The 16,525-nt window shown below is 34.3% G+C and overlaps 1 long non-coding RNA gene across 1 annotated transcript; it reads left to right on the top strand.

Moving 5' to 3' along the window:
- The first annotated feature begins 7,207 nt into the window (after nt 1-7,207).
- On the top strand, nt 7,208-8,218 carry LOC142239478 (uncharacterized). Its single transcript, XR_012723049.1, has 4 exons — nt 7,208-7,272; nt 7,669-7,734; nt 7,864-7,939; nt 8,034-8,218. It is a non-coding gene; the product is annotated as an uncharacterized LOC142239478 (long non-coding RNA).
- The last annotated feature ends 8,307 nt before the right edge of the window (nt 8,219-16,525 follow it).

Here is a 16,525-nt window from a genome sequence, read left to right as displayed (position 1 = left end):
TCTGGCTGAAATTTGATACATGATGTTGATATATGGTCTCTAACAACCATGCAAAAATTGGTCCATATCGGTCCTTAATTATATATAGCCCCCATATAAACCGATCCCAAGATTTGGCTTGAGGAGCCTCAAAGAGAAGCAAATTTCATCCGATCCGGCTGAAATTTGGTACATGATGTTGGTATATGGTCTCTAACAACCATGCAAAAATTGGTCCACATCGGTTCATAATTATATATAGCGCCCATATAAACCGATCCCAAGATTTGGCTTGAGGAGCCTCAAAGAGAAGCAAATTTCATCCGATCCGGCTGAAATTTGGTACATGATATTGGTATATGGTCTCTAACAACCATGCAAAAATTGGTCCACATCGGTTCATAATTATATATAGCCCCATATAAACCGATCCCCAGATTTGGCTTGCGAAGTCTCCAAGAGAAGCAAATTTCATCCAATCCGGTTGTAATTTGGAACATGGTGTTAGTATATGATCTTTGACAACCGTGCCAGAATTGGTCCATATCGGTTCATAATTATATATAGCCCCCATATAAAACATTCTCCAGATTTGACCTCCGGAGCCTCTTGGAGGAGCAAAATTCATCCGATCCAGTTGAAATTTTGAACATGATGTTAGAATGTGGTCTCTAACAAACACGCAAGAATTGGTCCATATCGGTCCATAATTATAAATAGCCCCAATATAAAACATTCTCCAGATTTGACCTCCGGAGCCTCTTAGAGAAGCAAAATTCATCCGATCCGGTTCAAATTAGGAACGTGGTGTTAGTATATAGTCGCTAACAACCATACCAAAATTGGTCCAATCACACAAAAATTGGTCCCTATCGGTTCATAATCATGGTTGCACTAGAGCCAAAAATAATCTACCAACATTTTATTTCTATAGAAATTTTATTTCTATAGAAAATGTTGTCAAAATTTTATTTCTAGAGAAAATTTTGTTAAAATTTTATTCGGTTCATAATAAAATTTTATTTCCATAGAAAATTTTGTCAAAATTTTATTTCTATAGAAAATGTTGTCAAAATTTTATTTCTATAGAAAATTTTGTTCAAATTTAATTCGGTTCATAATCATGGTTGCCACTCGAGCCAAAAATAATCTACCAAGATTTTATTTCTATAGAAAATTTTGTCAAAAGTTTATTTCTATAGAAAATTTTGTTAAAATTTTATTTCTGTAGAAATTTGTGTCAAAATTTTCTTTCTATAGAAAATTTCGTCAAAATTTTTATTTCTACAGAAAATTGTGTGAAAATTTTATTTCTATAGAAAATTTTGTTAAAATTTTATTTCTGTAGAAAATTTTGTCAAAATTTTATGTCTACTTTGTCAAACTGAATTATATACGTATTGGATCGATCTTTTTTGATTTAATATATACCACGTATGGACTTACATACAATTTAGAAGATGGTGTTAGGAGGTTTTAAGATACCTTGCCATCGGCAAGCGTTACCGCAACTTAAGTAATTCGATTGTGGATGGCAGTGTTTAGATGAAGTTTCTACGCAATCCATGATGGAGGGTACATAAGCTTCGGCCTGGCCGAACTTACGGCCGTATATACTTGTTTACATTAATATCTTACTTTTGTATGAGAAAGGCTATTTGCAAATCTCCCACGAGCGGTAATAGACGTCACAATTGATGAAATAGCGAACACGATATGAAAATACTAGCTCCAGTCTTACGTGTTTGTGAATAGTTATTAACATTACAAATACATATATTATTTAAAATAGAAATTATTACTATCCCGCAAAAATATGTAACATTGATATAATCGTATACACTTCTAGGGTTTGTTAATCAGTGTACTTAATATGGTGGTATAAGGGCTTACGTACTGTTAAAATATGCACAAATACATAATGAATTATTCATTAAAAATGTGAGGCGGATCGGATAAGTTCTTAGCCTCACCGCCAGGAGCAAGATTAGTATACTATTTTTTAGTACAATCACGAAATTTAGGTTGCCACTGTACGGGCAGTCCGATGTTTCACCACGAAACTTTAGTATCAAAGATCTGGTCCTTTAATATCTTATTTCATTCTCATAAATTTTATATTTAAATTTCATTGAATAACTAATATTTTAATTGAAAACGTAAAAATTTACCAATATTTTTTATGTCTTTTTTTTTTAATTTGATTAAAAATTTTATTGTATTGTTTTATTGTGGGACTGGAGCACATATATTGTAATCCGCAAATATTAAGTTTACTACTTTTGAATGTATATTTTACAAAAATATTCATAGAAATATATCTGCTTGGGCAGAATGGAATCGCCTTAAAATTTATATTGTTACGAATTTGATAAATATAAACATAAGTTTATTTTAATTAGTTTCCGTTAATTTAAAATTTCAAATTGTAACGATAAAATTTCGCTATCACTTGTTGGAATCATCTATTCATTTTCTAGTATTTTCCTGAATTTCTTTTATGTTCTTTTGTTTGCTTACCGAAATGTTAGTTCTTACTCTCTCATAGAATAGCAACCCCTTTGCTTTGTTATTCTGCATTCTCATTTCATTTCATCTCATTGTCTATTGTCATTGTTGTTGTAGTAATGCGAGCATATATCTATGTGAGTGTGTATGTGTTTGGCAGCCACCAGACGAATAACTTAATGGTCGTAGATCCTTCTAGCATTGTCTAGGAATGTTCTGGCGTTGCCAGAATATTGTAGTGCTACCAGAATGTTCTCGTATTGCCACACCGTCATATATAAAAGCGCTCGCATGCTGCTAACGAGTCAGTCTTAATTAAAGCGTCAAACGAATAACTTCAATGTGAACGAATTGTAAAGTGTGAAGTCATAGTAAATAAATTGTAGATTGTCGTTATTTAAAAGAACTGTGTTTTAGTTGTCGGGTAATTAAAAACGCCTCAATATAAAAACGTAACAATTGGTGTCAGAAGTGGGATAACGGAAAAAAATCTACAATGAAGTTTAATGAGCTTCGTGTGGAAGACTTAAAAAAGGAATTGAGCAAACTGGAGCTGCCGACAACAGACAATAAGGCCCAGCTTCAAAAGCGTCTACTGTAAGAGTTTGAACGGCGTAATATGGACATTGCGACGCATGAGTTTGATTATAAGGAAGACATTGATGAATCAATACTCGTCAATACAAGCAGTGTAGAAACTCCATCTGTGGCTTCGAGTGTTGTGGATTACACATCAATGCTCAATGTTTTGAGCAAAATGATGGAAGAAAACTCTAGAAAAATCATGGATGAGAATTCTAGAAAAATGGAAGCAAATTCTAGAAAAATAGAAGAAAATTCTAGAAAATTGCTTAAAGAAAATGCCTATATATCTTTTATCTACCTGTAATCGATATAATCGATATGTTTGCTCGTGGGTTGTGTTTTTAGTTGGAAGCGTGTTGTTATGGTGTAAGTTACGGAGTGATTGTTAAAAAATAATATAATAAATAACAAACTAAATATTTAAAATATTTGTTATTTTGAATATTGAGAAAACTTTTCGTTTTTTTGAAAATTATTGAAAATAACAAACAATGAGTATATCAATGTTCGTGATGGTGTGTAAAGAAAGGAAACACCAACAGAATCACAACCCCTTCATTCGTCTTCATTTTGGAATCTTCAATTACAAAAAAAAAATCTGATTCAATCACGAAATTAATTGATCCAATTAATTTTTAATTGAAATGTCTTCAATCACAGAAATGATAGTATCAATTAAAAAATTAATTGAAGGTCAATTAAAAAGTTAATTGATCCGATTAAAAAATGAATTGATACTATTATTTTTGTGATTGATTTTTGTTTCAATTAAAAAATTTGTTGAATCAATTAAATTTTTAATTGAATATTTTTAAAAACTCAATTAAAATTTTAATTGGAAAAATGTTCGTGAATTTTTTTGTGTGTATCAGGTAACATTCATTTACGCCAATCTTTTGTGAAAAGATTGGTGTATGATTTTTTATATTTGTAGGTATTGAAATTGTAAGAGGATGACAAAATCGTTAGGCAGTAACTTATTAAAACTGGAAGGTACAAGAAGAAGAAAAAAATACGTTTTACAGTTGATAACATTACATGAAAATTGGAAATAGTGGAATAATAAACACATATTTCAAGGCCAGTCGATGCTGTTGATTCTTAATAAATATATTTAATATATTAACAAAACATGTCTTTTGTTAAAGAAAAAAATCGCCAATATAAATAAATAAAATTGTATTTAAAAACGAAGGTAAGCAGTTCTAATTTTGAAGTAAAAGGGTTACCCAAAATATTTAAGATTTGTCCAAATGAATGAAAAAATTTCAATAAAATCATTCCATATATGAATTCAATTCAGTTAATTTTTTTCATTCTGTAGTATAGGAAAATGTTATAAAATATAAATATAGGAAAATGTTAACTAATATATGAATTCATTCTAACTAATTTCTAAGAAACTCACATCGTTCAAACAAATAAAAATGCCTTTGGCGCTATACGAAGTTCAATTTTCTTCAAAATGAGTTCATTTTAACTTAAAGAAGGGATGACAGAAAAAGTTTATTTTTTTACATTTAAAATGAATTTCAGGAAAAATATTAATCTCTCTTCGTCCATTTTACCCGAAACAACAGAATGAAATATATTTTTTAACGCTAATCGCATTTTTCATCGATGACGCTTGTTTTTTTATCAACTGATACGACAACGACACGTAAATTTTTGTTTTTCTTCTGAATCTTACGACACGCTTACGTAGTGCTAACGTTTGTATGGGCTGTCATATATCAAAAACAATCAAGTGGCACGCCACGCTTACGACCCGTTTTTGGATGCATAACTAGGCCTTTACTGCTATCATAAGCCTAGTACTAAGATCACGTTTTTGCATGAAAAACTTTATACTCCATATAAAAAACTTTAGCGCGGAATAAATGTTTTGAACATTTTCAAACTCATATTTATACAACCCTGGATTTTTTGCACGAAAAAATAGGCAGGTATATTATTTTGCATAAACAAGTTAACTTCCCTGGGTTTGAGACCCTATTTACGGAGATAGATGAATATATTCATTTTTCGCAGACACGAAGTTAGTACTAAGCATTAGCTATGAAGTTTCATTCATCACAAATGACATAAGTATGTATGGACATACCGAGTACAAAACAAAATTGAACTTTTTGAGTTGATTTGAAATTTATAGCAAATTTTTACTAATTTGGGGTCGCTGAATCCAAATCAGCACTTGGTTTTTTCCGAGATATACCATTATGTTCAAAATTAAGGCACTTTCCCTACATATTTTGGAATAACTTGAAAACGGTTCACCATATTAAATTACAAACAAAATCTGAAACTCCCAAACAGTATTCTCTTTGAGCCGTGCTTACATTTTTTTAAATTTTCTAAGTGTAGCGAAAGTGCCTTCGTTATTGTCAGCAGGTTTTGAAATTCCTAAATATGTTGGAGCTGCTGAAACTTTCTCCCAAGATGACTGCGATTTTTGTTTCTTTTTTAATTTTTTTTTATTTTTTTTAACGGAAACCTAAACTTTACAATTTACTTTCGGTGAAAAGGTGGGTATTGAGTTCGAGTTTATCCGCTAAAATAGTCATTTTTCACTATTACTTTTCTTTACTAATCCAATTTAACGAATAAAAACTTTATAAAAAGTTGCTTTGGGCTATTCCCTATCAAGTTATAATAAAATCAGGGATAAAATCGAACTTTGAAATGTTGGTAGGGGGTACACAGAAAAAAAAGTGTCTCGTAAAATTAAGAAGATTTTTACAATAATTTATTACAAGAATTTTCCAGAATTTTAGTTCATTTTTCGTATATTGAACGAAAATTAACTACTCGAAAGGAAATTTTACAAATTCTAAGTAGCAATCGTTTAGTTCATGGCCTACAAAATACGATGGAAATTTCCTTAAAAAATTTCTTAACTGGTAGTTAAAAATTCGTTTGTCATGCTATAAAACTACTTGTGAAATGTAAAGTATTTTCTAAATAATAAGTGCAATTTACTATAAGATTTTTTTGTATGAGAAAATATTTTTTTACGAAAAATGAACTTGAAAGTGGATAGCAATTTCTTACTGACTATTCCTATAGTTAATAATTGTTGGTAAAAAATTACACAATGAAATATTTTTAGTTCACATGTAATTAAATTTATAGACATTTTCGTCAAAAATGGTAGATAACATTTCATGAAAATTTTGCAAATTTTAAGTTAAACGTTTCATCGCTCATAAACTGGTGTGCCTTTACGAATATTATTCTTAGAGTAAATTGTCAGCAGATGCGATGAACTAATGCATAGTACAGAAATCTTTATCGGAATAGTGGAATGTGTGGAATGGAATGTGGGGTTGTTTTTATTTTGTTCATTTAGTGGCTTGTGTGTGTGTTTGTTATTGGTTGATGGTTTTTGGCTGGATGAGGTGTTGTTTTCAATAAAGGCACATGTGTTTTTGTTGTTGTAGGAATGTTTTGGCTTTGCTTGGTTTTGTTTGGCATGCTTCAGTTGTATAGTTGGCGTTGGCGTGGGCTGTTGCATCTTTTAAGTAGGTATGCAACAAGGGAATATAAAGGCATGGAATATTTTGGATTTTTGAGTCATATATTGGTGTTTGTTTATTAAACCTTTTAAATGAAAGTTATTAATATTTTGTCGGTAGTTTAGAAAAAAGTTATTAAGAATATTTAGTAAACTATGTTGAAATTGAAAGTGTATTGAAATTTTCATTATTCAATGTAAAAAATTAATATTCAATTCCAGATGAATTTGGAAATTTTTTGTAATATCTCAGCGTATAGTTTATTCATAAATTGGTAAGTATTTTTTTAATATGGCTTTCTTTTGAAAAGAATATTTTTTATGTATATTATTATTTGTTAATTATTTTTTTTTTTTTTTTTGAAACCAGTTTAATGTTTTTCTTTGTTGTAAAAGCGATATTTAATTTCAGAGCAACTCCAGACGGATTAAAGCAAATTTAAAAAGGTAGAGAATTGGTAAGTTTTCTTTTAAAAATTGGCTTTCTTTCAACTAGAATATTTACGTTTTTATGACCTTTTTATCATCAAAATTACAGGTTTTTATTACCTTATTTTAGTATTTCTTTAATTAATTTTTTTGGAAACTAATGTAATATGTAAAAATAAATATTTAATTTCAGAATAACCCCTTAAAATTTTGACAAATTTTTAGTACTCCTTTGCCTGTAATTTAATAGTGAATTGGTAAGTTTTCTTTAACTTTCTTTTAACCCTGGACAGCCATCCTTATTTTTTGTACATTAACGTCATCCTTCGTCATTTTGACTACGGCTGATTTCAAGACGATATAATTTTCATCGTGAGCGAAAAAGTGAACCAAACTTGAATTTATTTTCTTATTCAATTTGGTTTTAAGTAGTATAAAACAAAAATTCATAAAACGGTCGAATTAGTATAACTTTAATTTACCATATCCCAATAGACTAAAATGAATTTTAAATCGAAAATGAAATTACGTGTCGTCATTTTGATGACTGTCTAGGAATATCAAGAATATTTGGTTTTTTATGCATATTATTATTTTTTTCATTAGATTTTTTGAAAAGTTATTTAATAATTTTATTTAATATTTAATTTCAGAGTAACCCAAATAAATTTGGACAACTTTTTATATTTCCACTCAGCGTACAATTTAATAGAGAATTGGTAAGTTTTATATTAAAACTTTGGCTTTCTTTCAACTAGAATATTTATTTTATTATATCTTTCACATCGATAACAACACAGTTTTATGAGTTTATTTAGAATACTTCATTATTTCTCTAATTGTTTCAGGTACAAATTTTATGAGATACGTTTTCCAAAGAAAAGTTGAATTCCTTACACCATTTGATAAAATGCCCCAAATATGGTAAGTTACAAGCTAAAATGAAGAATTAAAAATTATATTTCATTACATGGTATTAATTTTTAACAATTTTCATTATTGTTTCCATTTTTTCCAGCAAGATATGTGAAAAAATTACCTACGATGAATAAAAAAAGGATAAGTCAAAATGTCCAAACAGCGGGTTCAAATGAACTACTCTCTTTTCCATGTGGTCATAATTTTTATTCACAAAAAACATTGTATTAAGAACTTTCATCATAAGTTTTTATAATAAAGTACTTTTGCTTAAAGATAGTTTAATTTTAATGTATGAAAATTCTCATAATAGTAAAACGGTTTGTTGTTCCTTTAATTATTTAATTTCTCTATACTGTGGAATGATTGATTTAAAAATAGTCTAGTCGTCGACATTTTAAAGAGACTGTTAACCAATTTTTATTATCGGGTTTCCCACAAAATAAGCAAGTAAACCAAAATAATACTGACTTTTTAACTTGGTAGGTGTATATAAATCTTATGGTGTTGTAAAAATGAACTAAACTACAATGTTATAGATGAACTAAAATTTAAGAAAATTATAAACTAGACAAGTTGAAAAAAATCTTAAGGGCTAAATCATGGTCAATATTACTACAGTTTAGTTCATTTTGCAATGGAAAAGGGTTCACTGTTTTTTCAGTGTACAGACTTGATTTATAATTTGTAAAAATGAATTTCAGAGAAAAACGTGAATTTGAAATAAAATTAGATATTTGAGCTAATTTTGTTTACATTTACTGCTCAAGTGATTTGATTTGTTTCTCATAGTGATAAGATTAAATGAAATGGTATAAAATCTGACAGACATTTAAATAGTATGAAAATCCAAAACAAAAAATATTTTTGAAAACGATTTCTAAGAAATGGAAAAAAATTAAAACATATGCCTTGAGTAATTGAAATTCCGGGAAATTTGGCAAATTTTGTGAAAGATTTGGGACCCTTCCTGGAGACAAAATTCCGGCACAATCCAGGCGAATCCTGACCATCTGGCAAGCCAAATCTGTACCCAGGCCTGGTTCGAGGATGGGATATATCCAGGTTTTGATATAGCTCCCATATAAACCGGTCCCTCGTAGTTTTTATCCGATTTGTCTAAAATTGGAAATCTACAGGGTTTTTGGGATCATATATATATTTTCATGATTGGTCCAAACAAAATATTGTTTGTATTGTTCAAAAATATTGTGTTTTACCATAGGGATACACTGGTAGAAGAAAATTTTAATGAAATGTTCTTTGTATATACAGTACAAATTATTCACGAAATTATGAGACAACATTAATTTAAAACAAGTATATACAGCACTAAGTTCGGCCGGGCCGAATCTTAAATACCCACCACCATGAACCAAATATTAGGGTTTCCTTTGAAATTTCAGGAGGGCTTGAAGACTTGAGGACACTTCCCGAAGATAAATTTAAAGATTTCACCTATGAGGACTATATCAGATTCTGGATTTATAAGAACCATTTTTGTTTGAGTTTTAGAGGAATCATTAACATCTCTTGTAAGTGTGCAAGAAAATTATAAAATAACGTCTTGATTTGAAATCTTAAATCTGTAGAAGTAAAATCTGGAAATTTTACATTGCGTTTCAAGCAATTTTCATGATCAGTGCGCTTTCTACACCCTCAAGAAGTGAAGTCGGTCTATATGGAGGCATTACCAAATGGACCGATAAAAACTTAATCCGATACACGTTTTCGTGATAGGATAAAAACTTCGGATTCTAGAAGCCCAAGAAGTAAAATCGGGAAATCGGTCTATATGTGGGCTATACCAAAATATGGACCGATACTCACCATTTTCGGCACACCTCTTTATGGTCCTAAAAAACCTCTAGATTTCCAATTTCAGACAAATTGGATAAAAACTACGGTTTCTATAAGCCCAAGACCCCAAATCGGGAGGTCGTTTTATATGGGGACCATACCAAAATATGGACCGATACTCAAAAATTTTGGCACACGTATTTGTGGTTCTACAATACCTCTAGATTTCCAATTTCAGGTAAATTGAATAAAAACTGCGGTTTCTATAAGCCCAAGAAGTAAAATCGGGAGATCGGTCTATATGGGGGCTATACTAAAACATGGACCGATACTCACCATTTTTGGCACACCTCTTTATGGTCATAAAATACCTCTAGATTTCAAATTTCAGGCAAATTGGATAAAAACTAAGATTTCTATAATTTCAAGACCCCAAATCGGGAGGTCGGTTTATATGGAGACTATATCAAAACCTGGACCGATATAGCCCATCTTCGAACTTGACCTACCTGCTGACAAAAGACGAGTTTGTGCAAAATTTCAGCACGATTGCTTCATTATTGAAGACTATAGCGTGATTACAACAGACAGACAGACGGACATCGTTATATCGTCTTAGAATTTCTCCCTGATCAAGAATATATATATACTTTATATAGTCGGAAATCGATATTTCGATGTCTTACAAACGGAATGACAAACTTATTATACCCCCGTCACCATTCTATGGTGGTGGGTATAAAAATATACATCAAAGATAGAGACTTTGCAACTCTAATACTTTGTCTATGGTCAAGGGACTATTTAGTGATAATATGGCATCTTTCGTTTCGAAATTTACTCTTCTTCTAGTTTTATATTCATGTAACGGTAAATCCACATATGTGAACAATATTGACCCTGTGTTAATGTTCGTTAACAATTTCAATGAACTTAAATTGTTGTTTGTGGATTTGATTAAGAAAGTAAGTAAAATTATTATTAGACGTTACCTTCTTACAGATTTTCCATCAATATTTTGTATTTCTTATCTATTTAGTTTGCGATGAGCCCCATATCGAGAGATCGCTAAAAAATATAACATATCATATAAATAAAATAAAAAATCAGAATAATTTGGAAATTATTGGTAACCCAGGAGGTCGCCCAAAAAAAAGCTGATAGAAGCGAAGCTAAGCGATTGATCGTTACCGGTGCAGTAAATACAGCTGTTGAGGTCCAGCAAATATTAAATGAGGAACATAACTTAAACGTGAGTACCAAAACTGTTCGTAGAAGCTTGAAAGCCAGTGGATTAGTAGCCAGAGCAAAGCCAAAAAAGCTTTTGACCAAAAAACACATGGACTTTGCAAGAAAAATCACATCGTTCAAACAAATAAAAATGCCTTTGGCGCTATACTTAAAGAAGGGGCCACTTCTTTCTGGGTGTAAGGAGGACTTTTAAGGCAGCATAAGCAAAGGACTTTCAAGGCAGCACAAGCAAATTTTCAACCACCGCCACATCAGCCGTTTCGATTGAGTTATCATGAATACCCTCTTCACAGATATCGGTGACTCTCGCAATAAGTCTCGGTTCGCTTTTGTTGAGATTTGAGGCTGTAGAAACTTGAACTTCACTGCATGGTGCCTTGATCTACTATCACACTTGAAATTCTACCAATACTGAAAACAGAAGGAATGTACAGAACCATGAGTAGGTTTAAGCAACATGATCTAGTAGATCGGTTTTCACCACAAATTTAACTCGTTCGTTGTAATCGAACCCATGCCAACTTTTTCCAGTAATAAATAACCTTCCATCACCACAGCGACTCAAAGTGAATAGAGAAAATACCAGATACTTAAAAAACGTTATGTTTTGATTATGTTTGTCTTATAAGTGTTACCGTAGGAAATTTTGAAGAAGTCGCATTTTCAAAAGAAGGTCGCACAAAAATGTCGCATAATGACAGGTTAGGTTAGGTTAAAGTGGCAGCCCAATTAAGATTCAGGCTCACTTAGACTATTCAGTCCATTGTGATACCACATTAATTAAAAGTACCTATTACATATGGGCACTTCTAGTTTTAACCGCTGAACCTTCTCGATTATTTTCTTCTGTTGAACCAACCAGATTGTTCCAAAAACATTAGCAGACTGCTTAAGGTAACGTTTTCCAGGTCCGCCAGTAATCTGAAGCTATATACCCCTAACATTTGCTTACGCCTTACACAAAATGCAGGACACTCACACAAGAGGTGTTTTATTGATTCCTTTTCCTCCGCATCATGACAGCTCATACAATAGTCATTATACTTCGCACCAATAGTTTTTGCAAAATCGCCTATCAGGCAGCGACCCGTTATAGCAGATATCAGGAGTGATATCTGGCGTCTCGAGAACACCAGCATATCTAGTGTGCGGTTTAAGTTTAAATGGGGCAATATTTGCTTGGTGTCGTTACAACCCTTGCAATTCTCCCAGTGGTCTCGCCAAAGTGTAATCCACTACGTTAGGCACATCTGGCATTATTTTGAGGACCGAACTGTGACCGTAACTTTTTTCCGACCACATCGATAGCTCGCGCAACCGCACAGCCGTTGTTGCAACTGACTGTTTGGTCAAAATGTCTGAAGGCAATAGATGCAGTATGACATTAAGGCAGTTTGTTCCTGTCTTGCTGAACGCACCTGAGATACACAAGCACGCCATACGCTGAACTTTGTCTACACTTGTTGGCTGGTGAAGTGCCGGCCACCAGACTACAACATCATATAGCATTAAAGGTCTAACCACTGCCGTATATAGCCAATGCACAATTTTTGGTTTTAGTCCCCACTTTTTCCCTATTGCCTTTTTGCACGAGTATAAAGCTACCGTTGCTTTCCTCGCCCTTTCTTCAATATTAAGCTTAAAATTTGCGATCTTTGCAGTACATTACTATTTCTGTCTTTGCAGGATTTACCCTAAGACCATTATCTTTCGCCCATTTCTCAGTCATCCGGAGGGCTATCTGAATTTTCCCCTGACTGCTAGCGCCACATCATCTGCGTATGCCACCACTTGTATCCTTTCTTTTTCTAGGGAAACCACAAGGTCGTTTATAGCAACATTCCAAAGAAGAGGTGATAGAACTCCTCCTTGAGGAGTGTCTCTGTTCACATACCTTTGTATGTTTGCTTGTCCTAGTGTGGCTGAAATGCGTCTCTTCCTTAGCAGTTCGTCTAACAGCCTAAGTATACCTGGATCAACATTCAGAGTTGTGAGTCCATTTAATATCGAGTTCGGATGGACGTTATTGAACGCCCCTTCGATGTCTAGAAACGCCACGATTGTGTATTCTTTGACCGATAATGAGCTTTCAATAAAGCTGACTAGTTCATGTAATGCGGTCTCAGTAGACCTGCCCTTCGAGTATGCATGTTGTCGTTTCGAGAGCAAACTTGAATCGACGCTAGTTCTAAGATAGTCCATCCTCTCCAGAGTCTTAAGTAGGAATGATGATAAGCTGATTTGTCGGAAATCCTTCGCATTCGAGTGAGAGGTATGAAAACGACTTTTGATTCCCTCCACTTTCATGGAATATATGCTAAGTTGATACATCCTATATATATCGCCGACAACCAGAGGATAATTCTGTCAGCTACCGCTTGTAACTCCGCCGGAGTAATTCCATCAGGTCCGGGGGATTTGAATGATCCAAAGCTATTTAACGCCCATTTTATTCTAGATTCCTATACAATTTCCTCGATAGGAAACGACCGCTGAGCCACTGTGGCACCGCCAGTACATGGTTCAACCGTCTGATTTCCGGGAAAATGTGTGTCCAATAGTACCTCCAGCGTCTCCTCACTGGGCGTTGTCCAATTGCCCTCCGATGTTTTAATGAAACCTGGAGCGGAGCTCGTGGATGCTAGCACCTTCCGTAGTCTGGAAGCCTCGGACGTATTCTCAATGCTGCTGCAGTAATCATTCCAAGAGTTATGCTGAGCCTTTCTCAGTTCTCGCTTTTATCCTCTCAGATTCTTCTTGTAAGCGTCCTAATCCACAGGAGCTCTGGTGGACTTTGCTTTGTTAAAGAGCACGATTTCCTCATATTACCTAACTCCGTAGACCACCATGGTGGTCGATTTTCCCCCCTTGGCTTCCCTCTAGGGCATGCAGCTTTCAGTGAAATGTTGAAGGCCTTAGTAATCCTCTCCACTGCGTGTTCGATAACTTGCACAGTTGTCTTTGGTATTTCCGGTATCATCATATTGAACGATTCCCTATACCTATTCCAGTCAGCTTTCTTGGTGGTATGAACATCAAATTTGAAACTGATGTAGCGATGATCTGAGAAGCTATGTTCACTTAAAACCTGCCAATCAGATATCATTTCATTCAGTTCTTGCGAGGCCAAGGTGACGTCCAAAACCTCTTGCCTGTTTTTAGTAACAAAGGTTGGGGCTCCCCCTTATTGCAAACTACCAAATTAGTACGCAAAATAAACTCTAGGAGTGCCTCTCCTCTTGTATTAATGTCACCACTTCCCCATATATTAAATATGATGTGCATTTGCGGCACATGGAGGCATCTCGCTATCATGTCCCATGTAGACCGAAGATACCCAATATTTGCATTTGGCTATTTCTAAACTGGCAACGACAGTGTCTGTATTGCACATTGAAGGAAGCAGAAACAAGTTGAGCTCGTTTTTAGCAATTATACAGGCTCGATTTACATCATTACCAGTATACTGCAATAGTTTGAACCCCAGAGTACTTAATTCACATATTTTGTTTATATAAACATATGGTTCTTGAATAAGAACTATATCTATGTCCCCTTTCATCAGGAGAACTTTTAAGGCAGCACATGCAGTCTTACAATGGTGAAGATTTATCTGGAGGATCCGTAGGACCATCGAGATTCTCAACAACCGTCACATCAGCCGTTTCAATCGAGTCATCAAGAATATCCTCTTCAGAGATCTCGGTGACTCTCGCAATAACCATAGGTTCAACTTTGGTGAGTTTTGAGGCAGTAGAAACCTCCTCTTGCATACGGTGTCTATCCAAGTCTGCATCTTTGGTATCTCCCTCGACTTCGCAAGAGGATCCCCTTATTTCTGATTTAGACAGAGGCTTGTCGATTTCCGAATCCTTTAGCTGATCGTTTTTATATACCTTCATTTGGATATAATGAAAGTCATAACATACACGGCCCTGGGACTTTGCTAGATGTGGCAAAGGCTGAGTGTTCAATATAAACATTGCATGCCGTCTTGGTCCATCCACTTCATCCAAACGGCCAACCTTCCAATCAGCTGTTGGAAGATCTGGATTGCATTGTTTCAGTCTATTTAAAATAGATTCAGGGTCAGCAGGGTTTGCAGGTATCCACGCACGTGCTCTAGGTCTAGCCGGTATGTCTTTCTTCTCGACTAACTCTAGAGCAGCTCCTTCCCAAACTTCACCAATTAGTATCAGAGCAGCTTTAAAACATTCTATAGACCTCTGGTCATAAATTGCGACTAGCTTAAATCGTCCTTGATACCAGCCAGCCTCTTGGTGTCGAGGATCTCGGCCGGGAAACTTTTCCAGCGCCTGTGAGTAGACGCCAGACAAAGCATTCTCAATTTCCCCCCAATTTTGCTTTGGAACCATACCGTCCCATGCTCCTTTATTAATGATAGCCATCACAAGGCTGTCTTTAGCAACTGAGGCAAACGATCGCTGATCCCTTTTGGCAGCTCATCCGGTGATCGTTCCCTTTTTTTTTAGCCGACAACGTGCTTGGGTCGACTAATCCTAATTTCTTTAGGATAAACAAAGCATTTCTGCGTTCCTTGAATCTCTTTCGTGTGGGATTACCTCCTTTTGATGCCGTTACTTTGGAAAAGGTTCGACTTGTCAAATTGTCGCCACCTGTCGACCCGTCTACAGGTCGACTAATTGGGCCTAACTCTTGGTCATTGCCCAAATTTATAACTCCAGTCGATACCCGTCCACTGGGCCCTGAAGTTAGCAACCCAGTGGATATCTTTGAATTTCTCTGCATGGAGGCCTAATATCCCACCACACTTGAAATTCGTAGTAGGTACTTATTACGATGATTTTATCCGCTATTAAAAAATACGTACGTTCCGTTCGACGGTTGAATGATTAATAATGATAAAAACGTCGCTTATTTTTATACCCACCACCATAGAATGGTGACGGGGGTATAATAAGTTTGTCATTCCGTTTGTAACACATCGAAATATCGATTTCCGACTATATAAAGTATATATATTCTTGATCAGGGAGAAATTCTAAGACGATATAACGATGTCCGTCTGTCCGTCTGTCTGTCTGTCTGTTGTAATCACGCTACAGTCTTCAATAATGAAGCAATCGTGCTGAAATTTTGCACAAACTCGTCTTTTGTATGCAGGCAGGTCAAGTTCGAAGATGGGCTATATCGGTCCAGGTTTTGATATAGTCCCCATATAAACCGACCTCCCGATTTGGGGTCTTGGGCCTATAGAAATCGTAGTTTTTATCCAATTTGCCTGAAATTGGAAATCTAGAGGTATTGTAGGACCACAAATACGTGTGCCAAAAATTGTGAGTATCGATCCATATTTTGGTATAGCCCCCATATAGACCGATCTCCCGATTTTACTTCTTGGGCTTATAGAAATTGCAGTTTTTATCCAATTTGCCTGAAATTTGAAATCTAGAGGTATTTTATGACCATAAAGAGGTGTGCCAAAAATTGTGAGTATCGATCCATATTTTGGTATAGCCCCCATATAGACCGATCTCCCGATTTTACTTCTTGGGCTTA

This window comes from Haematobia irritans, chromosome 1 (assembly GCF_050003625.1).
Source record: "Haematobia irritans isolate KBUSLIRL chromosome 1, ASM5000362v1, whole genome shotgun sequence".
Classification (NCBI taxonomy): Eukaryota; Metazoa; Arthropoda; class Insecta; order Diptera; family Muscidae; genus Haematobia; species Haematobia irritans.
This window is presented reverse-complemented; position numbering and strand designations above follow the sequence as displayed.